Source organism: Macrotis lagotis, chromosome 4 (assembly GCF_037893015.1).
Source record: "Macrotis lagotis isolate mMagLag1 chromosome 4, bilby.v1.9.chrom.fasta, whole genome shotgun sequence".
In the NCBI taxonomy this organism is placed as follows: domain Eukaryota; kingdom Metazoa; phylum Chordata; class Mammalia; order Peramelemorphia; family Peramelidae; genus Macrotis; species Macrotis lagotis.
This window is the reverse complement of record NC_133661.1, coordinates 41245953-41264669: the sequence shown is the minus strand read 5'-3', so window position 1 is coordinate 41264669 and position 18717 is coordinate 41245953. Positions and strand designations below refer to the sequence as shown.

General features: G+C 45.0%; 1 pseudogene; it reads left to right on the top strand.

The window, feature by feature from the left end:
• The first annotated feature begins 3854 nt into the window (after positions 1-3854).
• LOC141520784 (uncharacterized) lies at positions 3855-7534 on the top strand (annotated as a pseudogene).
• Positions 7535-18717: the final 11183 nt, after the last annotated feature.

Below are 18717 nucleotides of genomic sequence, written 5' to 3'. Positions count from 1 at the left end.
CTGGAGACCACTCAGTCCCAGAGCTACGGAACGGAGCAAACGAAAAGTGTCATCTGGGGGGGATTGTCCCCCAGAAAGACTCTCGGGTCGGGCACTCGCATCTAGCGTTGCCCCCACTCCTGCCTGAAAGTCACCTCGGAACTCACCCACTCGTCCGACCTGTCATTCTTATTACAGTTCTTTCCTGGACACTCTCAAGATTAGCGCCGCAGAGATAAAAACTACGGGATCCCGGGATCCCTCTACTTCAAAGGAAATGTCTGAAGGACACAATTATCATCAATCGACTTAGAACAGCTTTATTACATTAGAGAAAGGGAATCTGTCTAAAAGTGAAGAGAGGGCGGATCTGTGCCCCTCAGATACCGCAACTGGGCCCAGGCGACTAGTCTGAGGACATTTTTCCAGCAAGGCTTCTAAATTTGCATCCAGAAAAAAATATTTTAATTGAATTTCCTTGCTTTAGCCGGGCAGTCAAACGGCACCCGAAATCTGGATTTCATTAAGCCGACTTATTTTACCCCCAAAATAAAAATGTACATATACACATATTTTGACCATTGTTTCTGAGTTCTGGAATATTCACAAAAATAAATAAAACCGTTCCCCATAGGACTACCTTCCTTTTATGAGCAAAATCGACTGTAATCGTTTGGATGAGTGGGGAAAAAGCGCTCAGCCCGGGAACAAGAATGAAGGGTTTTCAGTGTCCTCCTCTCTTCGTCCCTTCCTAGGACTCCGAACTGCCTCAGCTCCTAAACGTCGGCCAGATTTAATTTTTTAATACCCACAAGATCGTCTCCAACTTTTTTTCCCCTTTTAAACGGATTTAAACCCTTCGAATTCAGCTTCTCCAAACCCCAAGTCCCTCCCCTCCTTGGCCTCGTTTGTTGGTCAGAACCCGGGGTTTCCACTCAGGAAAATCTAGTAGCAGACTCTGCACTCTCAAGCATACGAGAATCCATGACACACGCGTGTGCATGCATGCATGCAGGCGCGCGCATACGTGCAGCTCTATACCGCTATGTCTATGCATGTATGTGCGCCTGAGTCTGCCTCTGTGCATTGTAGGAGAGTCTATAGGCGGACATGTGCGTGCATGCACGCGCGTTTTATACACACGTGTAGTTATGAACATACATGGATGTGTGCGTGTGTTGCATATATAGCATTGCAGGCGTGGGCGTGCATGTCCAAGGATAAATGATAAATGTATGTATCTAAAGGAGTGTGTGTGTGTGTGCGTGTGTGCCTGGGAGTCTAGACCAATAGCTCGCTCTCTCTCTCTCTCTCTCTCTCTATAGATAGATAGATAGATAGATATAAATACAGATATGTGTGAATATAGACATTCGTTATCTATGAGTGTGTATCTGAGATTAGCGGATCGGGGTCTCCCGATGACCCCTAGCTTACCCCTTGCCCCAATTATCCTGAGTCTGTAAAGGTTTTAGCATTTATTCTGACGTGGAAATTTGGTCTCAGCTGGCTTCTTTGTCTCAGGAACCTTTTTCCGAATATGACACAAATTTATTGATTTCTAATAAACAGAGAATAAAATATTTATTGAACATTAATAAAGCGAGATTGTCTTCTCTGATTTGGAGTGCTATGAGAATCGGAGGGGAGGGCTCGTGATCCTTTTGGAGAGGGGCTGGAACATCTGGAAGAGAGATTCCGGGGGTGTCAAACAGACATTCAAGTCAGAGGGGAAGGGAAGCCGGATGCCCTTGAGTAGAGCGCCCGATCTGCCCACAGTTTGCCCGAACAACGTCTGTCAACCCCTCGCCATGGGGACCACTGATGTGTCCACTTCTCTGGGAAGTCACATTCATTTCCAGCTCAGTTATTAAAGAGAGTCCTTGGGAGAAATCTCCTGCCCCGACTTAGTTTCCTGCTGGTTCTGTAGCTTTCCTGGTGGGGAGCACCAGGAGGAGAGCTCCCTAAAAAGAGTGGACGGCATTGCAAACGCAGGAACGAGGCCCGGGAGCCGTCGGGGCCGGGGAGCCTTCTGCCCAGGACTTAGGCCCCATTCGGGCCTAAGCGCCGGGTCAGATGCAGCTCTGGGACCCCAGAAGCTGTGGGACATCCGCAAAGAGGGCCCTGGGACAAGATCAAAGAGCCCAAGCTCACAGGGATTTTTATGGCTTTTCTGGATTTTTCCAACCGCCACGGAAAAGACCGAAAACGAGTCGGCGGGCTCAGCTCCGTTCAAGGGCAACTGAACTTTGGGGGCGATGGCCCTTGCACGCCCCCAGCCCAGGACATTGAAAGCTGCCCTCTCTGGTCTGAAAAGGCGGTCATCCGTGGAGAGGAGGCAGCCTGGCCCCCTTGCTTCTGAACGCTGGCAGAGACTTGGGGTTAGGCGGCAGTCTCCCCGAAATGGAAACCGGTTTCCAACAAATCGCGTAGCAGCGCTTGGGACTCCGAACCCTAGAAGGATTTGCCTTCTGATCGCCCCAGTGCTCCGCCCGGCCAACGCCAAGGGCGAGCGGGTGGCGCTTGGGGCTTCCGGGCATCGTCTCGGGGCTCTGATCCGCAATCCCGACTGGTCCATGCCAGTCCCGAAGCTGCTTCCTGGGCGACGCGACACGGATGCGAAGCCCCAATAGCCATTTTCCTTAGAACCAAAACTTTTCTAGAAAAGAAGGCGGAAGCTGGGGAGGGGAGAGGCCTGGATGTCCACGGTCACGGCCAGGTTCTTGGGACTGTTGGGGAAGGGGGCTTTAAAAAGCACAGACCCCCCAGATCGCGGAGGTAGTGGGGTTGGGGGGGTTCTTCTTTAGGGGAAGACTTGGCTTCAGAGAGAGACAGAGAGACAGAGAGACAAGAGAGACAGAGATTCCAGAAAGTGAAAAGATGCAAATAAGAGCGAAGCAAAGGAAGCAACAAATCAAATAAAAAAAAAAATGTCGAGAGCTAAAGGGGGGGGGGGGGGGGTTAAAGGAAAAGGGGAGAAGTTCTCGCAGCCCGAGCCCGGGTGGAGGTCGGTTGGACGCGGCCCCCGGGCGAAGGCTTCCCCGATCTCGGCAGTGGCCCGGCTCTCAAAGCGTCCGGCCGGCACACGGTTAAATGGCCATCAAAGCGCGCCGGCGGGGACATGGCGGCCCTTTCGGAACGCGCTCGGGAGGACAATTAAGGCAGTTTAACTGCGGCCATTCTCCCCGAGGTGCCTTCCTTTTTGATGCCGCCGAGGCTGGCGCCTTCCAAAACATAACTCGTCTGCCCTGCTGCCTGCTTTGACTTATGGTGAAGGATGGCCTGGTGCTTTTCAATTGGGGCCGCAGCGCCCTGAAAGGACCGCGACGCGCTCGGCCGCCGAGAGGCTGGGGCCCGCGGTAATAAATTAGCAATTACTTTTGATAAGGAAAGCCGGAGACTTCGAGGCGCGGCGAAGGTTCAAGGAGGGGGGACCGAGCCCCCCACCCGGAGGCGGCCAGGCCCCCTCCGCCTGCAGAGGCGGGACGGCTCGTCCGGAAGGCACGGCAGGGCCGAGGGGGCCCGAGGTGGGGTCCCCCAAGAGCCGGGCCCCCCGGGGCCCGTGGCGAGAAACGCGCGTGCGGGGCTGGGGAGGATCAAAGAGGAGGAGGCCGCCAGTCTGGGGGCGGGCTGGCAGGCTGGATGCGCCCCCCCCCCCCCCCCGCCCAGGATGGTTTTCCGAAGGGCCCGGGGCCCCGGGGCCCGGGGCGCGGCGGCGGCGGCGGCGGCCCTCCCGGCTCACTGCGCCGGCTCGGCAGCCCCCCGCCCCCTCCCCGCTGCCCCCCCCCCCGGCCCGGAGCGGCCGCCGCAGCCAATGGAGCTCGGGTCCCTGGCGTCAGCGGCTGCAGGGGGGGCCCCGATTGGAGGGCGGCGGCATGAAAGGGCTCACGCCGCCTTTTTATAAGGGGCTGGAGGGCGGGGGGCCGCCCGAGCCCGCGACCGAGGGAGCCGGCTCTCCCCTCCCCCTCTCCCCCTCCCCCCCGCCCCCGCCCCCGCCCCAGACCCACCCCCGGGCGAGCCCTCGGGAGCCGGAGCCCGGCCGCAGCCCCATGCGCGCGGGCTGACGCGGCGCCCCCTCCCCGGGCCCGGGCTGCGGGGTGTATGGCCCCCCTCGTCCCTGAGCATGAATCCCGGCGGCCAGAGGGAAGGCGGCCCGAGCGGCCCGGAGGAAGCGGGCCCGGGGCCCGAGCCTTCGCGGGCGCTGTCGCCGGCCCCGCGGGGCGCAGGGCGGCCGCGGCCCGGGCCCGGCCCGCTGCCCTTCAGCGTGGAGTCGCTGCTGGTGCTGGAGCGCAGACCGGCCCGCGCGGCCCGGGCCCCCGAGGGCCGCCCCGGCCCCGGCCCCGGCCCCGGCCCCGGCCCCGGCCCCGGCCCCGGCCAGCCCAGGGGCGGCCGCTACGCGCCCGACGCGGGGACAGGAGGCGGCGGCGGCCGGGCCCGCGGCGGAGAGCCCCCGGGGGGACGCGGAGCCCGGAGCCTGGTTCCCCCCGGCCACCTACTCGTCTCCTCCTCGTAAGTCCGCGGCCACCACGGCCAGCCCCGGGCCCCCGCCGCTGGGGCTCCGGCCTCGGCTCCCGAGGGCGCAGGGGAGGGGAGGCCGAGTCGCCCACGGCTCGTGCCTCGCTCTGGGTCCCCCAAGTGGAGCCGGGAGTCAAAGGACCTCGGTTCCTGCCTCCGCCGCTCCTGGCCCTCAGTTTCCCCCCTGTGCAACATGAGGAGGCAGGGCCAGCGGACCCCTGAGAGTCGGCGGAGCGCCGCCGTTCTGCACTTCCTCGCCAGAAGGGCTCCCCCCCCACTGGCCTTGCCCGAGGAAAGCCCAGTCCCCGAGAGCCACTCGATTTGAGGAGGCGGGAGGCTACCGGCAGGGGTGGCCCTGGCTGGGTGGCCGTCCTCACAGTTGAAATGGGGGACCAAGAGTAGAGAGCGCTTTCGGTCGATTTGTTCCTAAATGGTGCGCCTACAGAATAGCTTCCTTGGAGGAAACAGCTCCTCAGTCCCAGGGAGGAGGGCTTGAAGGGACGCTTGCAACTCTTTATCTCATCTCCCAGGTCAGCAGCTTTGCCCAGGCTTTCGGATCTAGAAAGACAAGAATCCGAACTGGTTTTCTCCCCTCCACCGCCATTATCTGCTGCTCTCCTAACTGCAGTTCCTAAGTTGAAGCCCATTGGATGTGACCATTTTGATTTCCAGAAGTTGCTCACCCCTGCAACTCACCATCTTGTTTTTGCTGGGGATAGTTGCAGAGGGATTGAGGGGAGCTGACGAATGGGTGGGCCTTCCCGGCAGTCTTTCACCTTAAGACGGAGGGTCATGATATCTGCAGAGCAGGAAAAAATCATTGAACTTTTTTCTTCCTTAGATCTTCCAATAGCATGTTCCCTAATACCTTAGGACACCTCTCTAGAGATGGGGACTCACTTAAAGGCATTCCAACTTCCATGAAGGGAGAGAGTGACGTTCATGGTACATCGAGGCCAGACCAGAGCTGGGATCCTCTCGTCCCTTCCTCTCTCTCTCTCTCTCTCTCCCTCCCTCCCATCCCTCCTTCTGACCAGCTGGGTTACCCCTCCAACAGTTCCCCCCCAATTGCCCGGCACCCCCACCAACTCATCCAACAACAGGACAGCTAATTGAGAGTCAGCAGCGTGAAACTTGAGGACGAAATTGTCAGTTGAACCACGTCACCCCGCACCTGCGGGGCCTGAAGTAGCTTCTTTGTATTTGTCTCTCTCCCACAGGGCCCCCCAGTCCCCCACCGTGCACCCTCCGAAAACACAAGAACAATCGGAAGCCTCGGACGCCCTTTACCACGGCCCAACTGCTGGCCCTCGAACGGAAATTCCGCCAGAAACAGTACCTGTCCATCGCCGAACGAGCCGAGTTCTCCAGCTCTCTGAGCCTCACGGAGACACAGGTCAAGATCTGGTTTCAGAACCGAAGGGCCAAAGCCAAGAGACTTCAGGAAGCCGAGTTAGAGAAACTAAAGCTAGCAGCCAAGCCCCTTTTGCCTTCTTTTGCCCTGCCCTTCCCGTTGGGGGCCCATCTGCAGGGTTCACCCACTCTGTATGGGGCCTCAAGCACCTTTCCCAGGGGCACCTTACAGCCAGTTCCGGGCCTTTTTACCACCCCGGTCACCTATGGCATGTACTATCTGTCCTAGGGGTCACTAATCTGCATAGAGAACCCCAAAGACTTGACAAGCCTGGAGTCCTTCAGACAAGCCTTAGGCCTGAACCAAGAAGGGGCTAGAGATGTGGGCCTGATCTCAGACTGGGAGAAGTAACCCCAACATGGGTCAAAGTTCTGTGTATGAATTACTTGAGATGGAAACCATGGCTGGTATCAGTCTCCTGAATCGAGTCCTGTCTCGGTATGTGTGGCATTCTCTCCAGAGACTGGGGAAAGGAGTGGGGAGGAAGTTCTAAATCCAAGAATCTAGGTGCCCAAAAGAATCCTATCCTGGACTTACTCCGAGGGGGTTATGGAGCTATCCTGGGATTTTTGTTGGGTTTTTTTTTACCCCAGCCTCTGAAGCAATCTAAAAATCGATCCAAGGTACAACAAGTTGGTTTAGTTATCGGGAGTGAATTTAGACTAAATCTCTGCCAATTGAGAGCCTCTTCCTGATAAATCTAAAGGAAGGCAGACCCCTGGCATCAGTCTTTGGCAGTCATCATGGGTTTGCTCTTCGATGTAAATCTGTGAAAGTAAGATGTCTTAGGACTGCAGATTCAGATCTCTGCCAGTCTCTACATAGCAGTGCCTAGAGCACCAGGTTTTTGTAACTATCAAGCCTTTTGATTTTCTTTTTCTTTTTTGATTAATATGAGTTGCATTTGAGGTCAGAAATCTGCTTGGCAGTGCCTCTTACAGATATTTAAAAGATGTATTTTTAAAAGCCGTGTGCATATCAGAATTAAGGAAACTGTTTACGGAAAGACAATGTACATAGTTTTTGTACAGTGGCCTCGAGATGGACTGGAATAAAATTTCCTATTTTGTACAAAGCAGTCAATAAAATATTCTAAGTTTAATCCATTGACTTGCTTCTGCCTCATTCCTGCAGAATTTTCCCCTCTGATCTGGACAGTCTCAAGGAAGGAATTTCTTCTGTCGTTGATTTGTGCAGCAGGAAAAATGTCTAAGTTCCTTACAAACTAATAATAACAATTAAAAGGGAAAATTTTGGCAGCTTATGTGGTAGAGAATTTTTCCCCCAAAGGGTTTTGTTAAAGGGTGATCATTTTTAAATTCCAAGGTTAAAGAAGGACTAAGATGTTTAGAGATGTTCTCTAAATCCAATTTCATCTTTTGATTCTTTTTCATTATGAAGTAAACTGAATAACAGGAGGGTTTTAGGGAGCCAAGGGGCCTGGCATCTAGAGATTCTAAGTGGGGTCAAGGTGGGCAAAGGGCTGAGTCCAGTCCCATACCCGAGCTGAATCTGGATCTCTTCGGGACGCTCTCTGATGGAATTTCCATGCCATTGGGCACCATCTGAGGCTCCCGACCCGAGGGATGGAAGGAGACAGAACAGCGCTTCGGGGCCGACGCTTTGTGCCGAACTCTGCCTCCACCTGCTTCCATCCTTCCCCCACCCCCTATCCCCCCGACCCCCACTTGTTTTCAGCGCTTTGTCGGTTGCCCCGGAGCCACCCTGGGCTGCAGAGGCGCTGCCCGCTGCTGCAGCCCTCTCCTGGGAAATCGGGGCTAGTCCCGAAACCCCCTGTCCGACGGAATGCCAAAGGGCAGCTCACCTGAGGGCAGGACTAGGGCTGAGACTCCCAAATGGGGTTCGCCGTGCGTTGAGCATCCCAACCAGGTGAGCTCTCCGCCGCCCTCTGGCTCTGCCGCACCTCGCCACCCGGACCTCCCTTAGCAAACTACGCCACCTACCGGCCCAAAGGTGTTTGGCTGGCGATGGGGCGTTCAAAGTGATGCTGCGATGCTTCTCTCTGGGCCTGGGGACCACGAGAAGGAAGGTCTTGGCCAAGGTTCCCCAGCATCCCCTGGAATGGTCAGGTAATGTCTGCAGTTCTAAACGCTACGCTCCCCAAACCCTGGGGGTGGGGGGAGAGGGGGAAGAGGGGGAAGAGAGGGGACTGACTGGTCAAGTCGATGTCTGATTTCCCTCATTTCCAGTCACTCTAACTAGTTAACTCCAAATGATTTTTATTGCCATTGCGATCCACCCGGGAAGCAGTGAAGTGTAGTCGATAGAGAGCTAGGCTCCAAATAGGTGAGATTTAGGTTCGGGTTGTTCATCTGAAACATACTGTTGCCCTGGACAAGTCACCTAACTTCTCCATGGCCTAAGCAACTTTCCAAGACCATCTCTTGCAGGAGGGAGCCATATGCATTGGTAGAGAAAGTTTCCTATTCCAAGGAAATCCTAGGTATGGAACCCCCAAATTGCAATTTAGACAAGACGCTTTTTTAATTCCTCAACTCCAGTACTTTAACACAGTTTGTTTTCTGAATTCATTTTGTATAAACTTTTGCACCTCTCTAATTGGAAGTTCTACAGGTTCCCGTCTCCTCATTGATAAATGCAATAATAACCTGTTAGTCTCCCTTCCTCAGGTATCTCCCCACTCCAGTTCATCCCCCTCTATTCTGTCAAAATGATATTCCTAAAGTGCAGGTCTGGCCGTGTCACATGTATCATTCCTCTGCTCAATATAGTTAAATGGCTTCCTATTACTTACAGGATCAAATTTAGAAAAATCATCGGTTTGGCATTGAAAGCCCTTCATGACTTGGTCCTCTTCTCCATTAATAATCTTCTTAAATCATACTCTTCCCCAGAATTTGACTATTTTTATCCAAACAAGACTGTCGAGTCTCATGTATTTTCACTGACTGTCCCTCATACCTGGAATTCTCTCTCACTTCACTTCCATTCTTAAGTTGTTTTTTATTTCTTTATCATTTTTAACATTCTTTTCTTTTTAAATTTTGAATTCCAAATTCTCTCTCTCTCCCTCTTACCTCTCTTTCACACACTGAAAAATAAGCAAAATGATATCAATATATGTGAAATCATATAAGACATTTCCATGTTAGCCATATTGCCAAAAAATAAAGAAAAATTACACTTCAGTTTGCATTCAAAATTCACCAGTTCTCTCTCTGGAGGCAGAGAGCATTTTTTTCATCATGAATTTTCATCCTGATTCATTTGGAATTTATGGGTCAATGTGCTGATTAGAGAAGCTAAAGACTTTCATAGTGGATCATTATTACAAAATTGCTGTTACTTTGCATAATGATCTCTTGCTTCTCATCACTTCACTTTGCATTAATTTATATAGGTTTTATCATGTAGTCATGTTGGGGTTTTTTCCTCCTGAAACTACCACCCCCAATCATTTCTTTTTCTTTTTTTTTTTTTTTTTTAGATTTTTCAAGGCAATGGGGTTAAGTGGCTTGCCCAAGGCCACATGGCTAGGTAATTACTAAGTGTCTGAGGTCAGATTTGAACCTAGGTACTCCTGACTCCAAGGCCGGTGCTCTATCCACTGCGCCACCTAGCTGCCCCCCCCAATCATTTCTAATAGCACTTTATCACAATCATATGCTGCAACCTGTTCATGAATTCTCCAATTTCTCATCACTTCAATTTACAATTCTTTGCCAACACAAAAAGAGCTGCTATAACTATCTTTGTACAAACAGGTCCTTTCCTCCTTTTTTTTTTTTTTTTTTTTTTTTGCTATCTTTGGTTTAGAGACTTCGTAGTGTTATTGCTGGGGCAAAAGATGTGTACAGTTTTATAGTCCTTTGAATATAGTTCTAAATGGCTATCCAGAATATTTGGACCAGTCCAGGACTCTACCAACAGTTTATTAGTTTACCTTATTTTCCTTACCTCCTCCAGCATTTGTGACTTCTGATACCTCAGAGTTGTTTTTAATTTGCATTTCTCTAATCAACAGTGATTTAGAGCCTCTTTCCATATGTCTACATATAACTTTGATTTCTTTTTCTGAAAATGGCCTGTTTATATCCTTTGGGAGTGTTCTTATTTTTTATAAATTTGACTCAATTCCCTGCATCTTTGAGAAATGATACCTTTATCAAAGAAACATGCTGTAAAATTTTCTCTATTACTACATTGTCTAAGTTATCTTTTAGCAAAAGTTTCCCTGATTATCTTTTTTTAATTAGGTCTATTTCTGGTTTTGTTTTGTATGAGATCATGTCTGCTATCCTTACAGTTTTTTACTTAAGCAGAAGCATAACAGATTCTGCTCCAGTTTTTTATTTTCTGTTTCAAGTTTCTCTTATAAACATGCTATTATTAGAGTCTGGTTTCTAATCCATTCTGCTTTCTGTTTTCATTTCATGGGTGAGCTCATCACATTCATATTCAGTTAGTGATTACTAACTGTGCATTTCCTTCCATTCTATATTTTTGTTTATCCTTCTCTCTTCTTTCCTTTCATTCTGTCCCTCAAAACTGTTTTCCTTCTAACTATTTCTTCCCTTTTATCTTTTCCCTTTTCTCCTTCCCCTCCCCCAGATCACTTATCCCCTTTCCCTATTATTTTTCCATTCAGTAAAAATAGATTTCTATACTCAACTGAGTATATGTGTATGCACATATATACATATGCTTGTATAATCATATAAACATATAAATTCTTCTTCTTTGAATTAATTTTGATGAGAATAAGGTTTAAGGATTGCCTGCCATCACTACCCTATTCCCCCCTTATAATGGGAGAATAATTCTTCCTTGTACACTTCTAAGTGAGAAAATTTTCTCCATTTTACTTCTCCCTTCTCCCAATGCATCCCTCTTTCTCATCCCTACATTTTTTTCTCCTTTTTTTTGAGAACATCCCAAAACAATTGATTTCTATTCATACCCCCATTTATGTAGACTCCTTCTAATTGCTCTAATGATGATGAAGCTTAATTTTATTGAGTCATTTACTTTTTCTATACTTCTCGTCTTTTTTGAATGTCAATTTTTTTTGTTCTGTTCTAGTCTTTTTTTTTTAATCAGGAATGCTTGAAATTTAGCTCCTTTGCTTTCCAGAATATCATATTCCAGGCCTTCTGCTCTTTTAACATGGAAAATATTAAATCTTAAATGATCCTGATTGGACTTCCATGATATTTGAATTATTTCTTTCTGATTGCTTGCAATATTTTATCCTTTACCTGAGAAACCTGGAATTTAACTATAATATTCCTGGGGGTTTTCAGATTGGTATGTCTTTCAGGAGATAATCACTAGATTCTTTTAATTTCTATTTTATACTCTGAGTCTAATATATTGGGGGTAGTTTTCTTTTATAATTTCTTCAAATGTGATGTCTAGGCTTTTTTTTAAACCATGGTTTCCAGTTTGCCACATAATTCTTAAATTCTGTCTCCTTGTTCTATTTTCTAGAAATAGTTCACATTTTTTTCTATTTTTTCATTCTTTTGACTTTCTTTTATAATTTCTCGTTGACTCATGGAGTCATTAGTTTTCTCTTGCTCAATTTTAATTTTTAAGGAATCAATTTCTTTAGTGAAATATGCACCTCTTTTACCAAACTGTTCATTCTTAATTTTCTTGTATCACTCATTTTCCCCCCAATATTTCTTGAGACTTTATATTTATGTTTATGTCTTCTTCTTCCCTACCACTGTAATAGCTTTTATGATAAAGTTCCTTTTTTCTGTTTGCTCATTTTCCCAGCCCATTTCTTGACTTTGAACAGAGTTAAAATTGGACTCTGCTCACTTGGGGGTAGGAAAGTATTATTCCATACTTCGGACTTTTTCATGCTGCTGTTTTCACAGCTAGTCCTGATGGTTCAGAAGTTTTGGGTGCTTCCAATGGACTGTGATTCAGAGAGAGGTGGATTCACTGCTCTCTGGTCTTTCCTCCGGACCCTTGAAGTTGTAAGCTCTAGCACTCCTCTTGGTCTTGAAATTGTGGCCAGGTCCACTGCCATCCTGCAGCCACAAGTGCTAATGCTCCTTTTTGGAACTTTGATCAGGACCCCTTGTGACCAACCATAAGAGTTCCTCTGCCTAGAGAGTTATACAGTGCCAGTTGCACCCAGTTCTACCAAAGGGTCCCCTATAATTTCTTCCTGACCAGTTGTCTGACTCCTTTACTGTCTCTGGGCTGAGAGTTCCAGAGTCACTGCTGCTGCTGCTGCTGCTGCTGTTGCCACCACTGTCATAATACTTCCAAGTTCCACTCCTGTTGCTTCCCTCCCCAGTGTCACACACTGCCAGTCTCCTAAGTTGTCTAAGGCTGAAAAAATGTCTTGCCCTGACTTTTCATTGGCTCTGGCACGCTAAAATTTTATTTGAGGAGTCATATTAAAGTTGTTGAAAGGGTTATATTGGGAGCATTCAGCTGAAGTGCTGCCTACACTCTGCCATATTGGCTTCCCTTCCTCTTCCCTTGGCTTCTTTCAAGACTCAGTTCCAATCCCACCTTCTTTAAGATTTTTTCAGTTCTCTCCCTCTTTTCCTCCACCCCCCAGATTCTATTTACTTTGTATATATCTTGTATGTTCAAAGTTATTTGCATGTTGTTTCTTCTTGAGAGCTCATGGCTTTGGATTAGTTGATTTTGGGGATGGAGTTTGTTATTCTTTTCATTTCTTTTTGCCCTTCTTCATATCATAGGTAACTGTTTAATAAATGCTCGTTGACTAACTGACAGTATCTGGCAAAAAGTAATAAATGGAAATAGAATAGAATTCATTTACAAAAAAGACTCAACAAAGGAAAAATAAACTGCTTCTAGGCAGCCTGGCTGCTTTTTTTTGCTCAGGAAAGTTTTCTATGATTAGTCTCAGGAAGTCATAACTGTGTTCCTTGAGTCTTCTCCAAAGAACAAAGAGAATTCCCAAGTACCATTTAATTTTTTCTGGAGACTATTACTCCTCATAGATAAAGCGGTGGACAATGGAGATGTACAATGTACCTCACTGGTTATTCTCCCCCAAATCTGCTGGTGATCTCAACTATGAGCAATGGGCACACTAGAGCCAAGCTAACTATGGAACCAACTACCTTCCCTAGTATGCCAATTTAGACTATCATCTCAAGGGTCAAAAGAGATCCAAAGTGTGCATTTAAGCTACTTAATTCAACAAGTGTGATAATATTGAAAGCATAAATTCTTCAACTAATTCTATTTTTTAAATTATGTTGATTGCATTTATTTTTATATGATCATCTTCATTTCCAAATATCTCCCTCTCCCTTTCTAAGCTATCCTTTTGTAGCAAAGAATATTTTTAAAAAGAAAAAGGCAATTTGCCAAAACAAATCAATATGAAGTTTCACAGCCTATACAATCTTCCATATCCATGGCCCCTTCCACTTGAGAAACGAAGAAAGAGGGTGGGGTATTTTTTTCACCTCTTTCCTAGAGCCAACTTTAGACTTTCTAATTACAGTCTTAAAATTCAATAGGTTTTTGGTTCTACTTGCACACATGTTGAATTCTTTTTCTCTCAATTCATTTACTTAACTGGAAATCATTTCAGTGCTTCTCTGAAATCTTCATATTGAATGAATTCAAGCACAGCTATATTGCAACACAGGTGCTGACAGTATTGAAAAACAAGAGGGGGGGGAATGGGGATTTTCTAGAGCAATAATCCTTATTTACTAAGTAAGTTAAGGGTTATAAAGTACATACTTGTTTTCCAATAACCTAATAAAGCAGAAAGTACCATTATCATTTCCATCTCACAGATGAGGAAAAATGAGGGGTTTCAGATATATTTAAGGGCCTTCTGGGGCATCTCAGGAGACATGTAACCTTAAATCATTCCTCTAAGTCAAGTTTTCTTGGTCCAAAAATAAATTTCCATATTTAGACATGCAAATAAATTTTGGATTAAATCCAAATTTGGATTAAATCCAAATTAATAAATTAAAATTTTGGATTAAAATTCCTCACGAGGCATCTCAATACAATGAAGACACTAAAACTATGTTGTGTGAATTGTTTTTTTTTTCCTGTTTTCCATCCTGGCTTCAAGACATTAATCCATGACTTTTATCTTTGAAGGGTCTCCAGAGACTCCACTCATACAGTCTGGGAGACCCCTAATGGAAAATCCTCATGACTTGCCCTGGGCAGAAAAGCAAAGTAAACAACAAAACAAAGCAATTCAATACCTGGTGGTTACCCTTCCGCTTATTTACCTTTCCAAATGTAAGCCCGGCTGGCAAGCCCTTGAATTTGAATTCTTCCAGTTGAGTAGGTGCTGCCAAATCCTGTACCCTGCTGAAATAGCCTTTAAGAGTTCAGGGTCACTGCCACACCAATGCATATGGATTTTCAGAGGCACAAGAAGTATCTTCCCTGACCAAAAAAAGCCAAAACCAAAAACAAACAAACCTCCCCCCCCCCCGGTTTTAGAAGAGGAAGGGAGCCTGTACTTGAAGGAAAAGTACCTAGAATATAAACTAGGTGATTGATGATAAAAATTCTGGTTTTTTTTCTGAATAATAAATTGTAAATTTTGGTACTAGAATATGAACTACACTATGCTTCAGAAAATCATGTGCTCTGGAACTTTAAACCAATTATCTGATTGACAGAAGTAAATAAATTATTTGGAACTGATAATTCCCTCCATTTTTTAATCTTAAAAGCCAGTCAAACTCTATACACAATGCTAATATCTGAATATAATTATACAAGATAAAGAATACAGAAAATATTGATTTAAAAGTTTACTTACTTGCCTTCTTTTAATTCAATCTAATCCAACATGCATGCATTTTTTGTTGTTTTTTCTTTCATGATTGGGCCTTTTACATCATTGTTTTAGGATCTCCCAATGAAGAAATTCTTTGAACTACTGCAGATCTACACCTGTTTTCTATCACTTTCTATTCTTAAAGAATAGTCTGGAGTACTGACAGATCGTGACTTGTCACTAGAAGCTTGTATGTGCTAGAGGCAAGACTTGAATCCAGATCTTCCTGACCTTGAGAAAGCTTCTTGATAGACTGATTCTCAATTTTTACAGTTTATTTTTATTTTGTTTTTTCATCCTCTTCTTCCCCAGATATAGCCTTCAATTTTTCTCAACAAAATAATCCATCCCTTGTGACAAAGAAAGAGAGAAAGAAATGGAAAAAGAAAGAGGAAAAGAGAGAGAGAAAAAGAAATAGAAAGAATGAATGGAAGGAAGGAAGGAAGGAAGGAAGGAAGGAAGGAAGGAAGGAAGGAAGGAAGGAAGGAAGGAAGGAAAGGAGGAAAGGGAGGAAAGGAAGGAAGGGAGAGAAGGAGGAAGGGAGGAAGGGAGGGGAGAGAAATAGCTGTTTAGCAAAACTAGTCTATCAACTAAAGGATACAATGTCCCATACCCAGACACCCCAGAGACTTTTTTTTAATATTTTATTTATTTTTCCAACTACATGCAATAGTAGTTTTCAATAAGCATTTTTAACAAGTTCTTGAGATTTACATTTTTCTCCCTCCCTTCCCTCCTCTCTCCCCGTTGTCAAAAAGCAATCTAATAATGGCTCTCCATGTATATCTGTGCTAACTACAGATCCATATTAATCATGTGAAAGGATTATATCCAAATGGAAGGGAAAAAATTAGAGAGGAAAAATGACATCATGCATAAGACAAATTTTAAAGTTTTTAAAGTTGAAGATAGTAAGCTTTGGACTGCATTTAAACTCCACAGGTCCTTCTCTGGATAGGATAATTTTCTCATTTTTTCCAGCATCACCTTGGTCCTGATAATTACATAGAATTCAGCTTCATTCTTTTTCACCAGACATTTGTTAATGGTCTTCTGTACACTGGGCACTGTATTAAGTTATAGAGAATGGAGGATAGAGAGATAGAGACACAAAGACAGAGAGAGAGAGACAGAGACAGAGACAGAAAGACAGAGACAGAGACAGACAGATGGAGAGACAGAGAAAGATAGAGATAGAGCCGGGGGGGGGGGGGGGGGGGGGGGGGGGGGGGTGAGAAAGTCCCTGACCTTAAGTTCTTCTCCTACTGATTAAAAAAAAAAAGTACACAGAATTATTCCCATGGGTACTGGCAGTTGGTATAGAATTTTGGAATAATTACATCCTTTCTAAATGTCTGGGCTTGGGGGCGGCTAGGTGGCATAGTGGATAAACCAGTGGCCTTGGAGTCAGGAGTACCTGGGTTCAAATCCAGTCTCAGATGCTTAATAATTACCTAGCTGTGTGGCCTTGGGCGAGCCACTTAACCCCATTTGCCTTGCAAAAAAAAAAACAAAAAAAAACCTAAATGTCTGGGCTATTTGGTTGAAATATCCAGGAAAATAATTCTAGTTCTCCTTAACTCGCATTTCTTTTGCTTTTCAAGGCTAAATGTTGCTGGGTAAAGAGGAGTCAAGCAAAAATCAAAGCACCCTCCTTCCCACATCCAACATCCCTGGGTTCCACTAACTCCAGAATGTTGTACAGACTTGCCCAGTTTTTCCCCATTTAAACCTAACAATATTATCACATTTATCTATAACATAGTGTTACAATTCCTGTGTTAAATCACTACTGGTATTGTTCATTGGACAAAATCGATGCAAGATACTTACAATGTGTTATGCATTTTGCATTTAAAAATACCTCTCAACAATAAAGTTTGTCATCCTGTCCAACACTTAGGCTTACATGTTTCACCCTCTTCTTCTTGTCTCCTTTCAACTACTTAAAGATTAATATGCTGGATCCTGAGGCAATCTCTGTAGTCCATTATACCAACTGAGTACAGATCAATATTTGTTCCTTTATTTTTCAGAACTGGGATTTGAGGTCCAAGGTTACCTGAAGTAGAGAGTACTTTTACATTAGTTTTTCCCTTCCTCTACTGAATGCTTTGCACAAAGGTCATCCATTTTTTTTTAAATTAACTTAGGGGCAGCTAGGTAGTACAGTGGATAGAGCATTTGCCCTGGAGTCAGAAGTACCTGAGTTCAAATCCAGCCTCAGACACTTACTAATTGCCTAGCTGTGTGACCTTGGGCAAGCCACCTAACCCCATTGCCTTGCAAAAGAAAAAAAAAATTTTAAATTAACTTAGAAAAACAATTAACAGAACTCGGGCTTCGTCAAAGTAAGGGAAAACTTTCTTGACAGGAAAGAGTGGTATGGGAACATTTGACCTCCGATGCTTATTTATTCTAATCATCTGAGTTGCCCACAGTCAGGATTGACAATATTTTTAAATGTTTATTTTTGACAGAAGATCTCATGAAAATTCTTTAGCCTGAAAAGTTTCTTTTAAAGGATGGTGCATCTTAAAATAAGCATTGTCAAACAGCTGATAGCCATCCCTAGTTCTGATGCTGACTTACTTTTTTATTAAGTATTTATTGAGCAGCAGAGAATTTGATATGAAAAGGACCTCAGAGATTATAGAGAAGCATAATCTAGTTCTCAAAAGACGCTCAGGGGACATCAAATTCAGGTCTTTCATTTTACAAATGAGGAATCAGGGGGCAGCTAGGTGGAGCAGTGAATAGAGCACTGGTCCTGGAGTCAGGAGGACCTGAGTTCAAATTTGACCTCAGATACATAATTAATTACCTAGCTGTGTGGCCTTGGGCAAGCCACTTAACCCCACTGCCTTGCAAAAACCTAAAAAAAGAAAATGAGGAATCAGAGCCTACTTGTGCATTAAGTGATTTGATGAAAAATCACCCAAGTAGTTACTAATCAGAGGTGGGATTTGAACTCAGGCTCTCTTTTTTCAGAGTCAGTATTCTTACCAGTTTCATCATTTCATTTCACTTCACATTTTCAAACTCGTATTTTATTTAAGCCTTTTTATATTTTGGGATATGTTCCCAATATACCTCCATTGAATCCTTCCTTGTAAAAAAGGAATATTTTAATAAAATTGGATAAAATGAAAGTTTATCTATCATTCTGTATCTATCAGCAAATATATCTGTGCCTTGTCCGTGGTAGACACTTAAGATACAATTGCTGATGACTTGTTTGATAATCCATATACATAGACCAGAGCATAAACCCCAAGGAGATCTTTAACAAAAAAAAAAAGCTCTCATATATAACAAAATGGTCATATTCACCTTCTCTGTGGTAGCTAAAAGCTGGAAATGAGATGTATAACCATTTTATAGATTGTAACTGAGTAAACTGAAGTACATAAAAATAATGGAGTTTAGTGTACTGTAAGAAATGATGACTATAAGGGACAGCTAAATGGTGCAGTGAATAAAGTACAGGCTCTAAAGTCAGGAGGACCTGAGTTCAAATATGGCCTCAGACACTTAATAATTGCCTGGCTGTGTGGCCTTGGGCAAGTCACTTAGTTCTATTGCCTGAAATAAATAAAAATTTCTTTTTAAACAAAGAAATGATAGCTATGAAAAATCTGGAAGAAACACAAGAAGACCCTGGAGGATCACAGGAAGACCTATATGAACCAAACCTGGCTAAAGAGAACAGAACCAAGAGAAAAATATGTACAATGGCTAAAAATACTAAAATTAGAAATAAATTCATTTTGTGAAAGGGAGGTTTAATAATTTACCCAAGTTCATATAGCAAGAATGTGTCAGGACTCCTAAATTCTAGTAAATGTTCTGCCATCACATTTTTATGTATCCTGGACACAGAGATATAAGATATAACACATAAGATATAACTCTGTCCAGAAGGAAAAGATTGAAGATTGATAATTGTTTTTCTAATTTTATATAAGAGCTAAAAATTCATGTGATGAAAAGAATTCCA